We start from the raw sequence: 346 nt of genomic DNA, 5'->3' as shown, positions 1-346 counted from the left end.
AACTAGTTTTTATATAGCGCCGACATTACACAGCGCTTTACAAAGTCCGTTGTCATATCAGTAGCTGTCCCCAAAAGGGGTCACAATCTTATTTTACTTTGTTTGTTTACATTTATTATTATTTCATCAATTTCAAAGTGTAGTATATACTTAATACTGTAATGTTTGATGGTCAACAATTTGTTTGGATTCCTTGTACCTATATCACAAATCACTATAGGAATGGCCCCATTTATTTGGATCCCTTGTACCTAGATCACAAATTACTAAAGGTATGGCCCCATTTGTTTGGATCCCTTGTACCTAGATCACAAATCACTATAGGTATGGCCCCATTTGTTTGGAT

The sequence above is a fragment of the Pyxicephalus adspersus genome, chromosome 1 (genome assembly GCF_032062135.1).
Source record: "Pyxicephalus adspersus chromosome 1, UCB_Pads_2.0, whole genome shotgun sequence".
NCBI classification, from domain to species: Eukaryota; Metazoa; Chordata; class Amphibia; order Anura; family Pyxicephalidae; genus Pyxicephalus; species Pyxicephalus adspersus.
The sequence above is the reverse complement of the archived record's forward strand: the minus strand, read 5'-3'. Positions refer to the sequence as shown.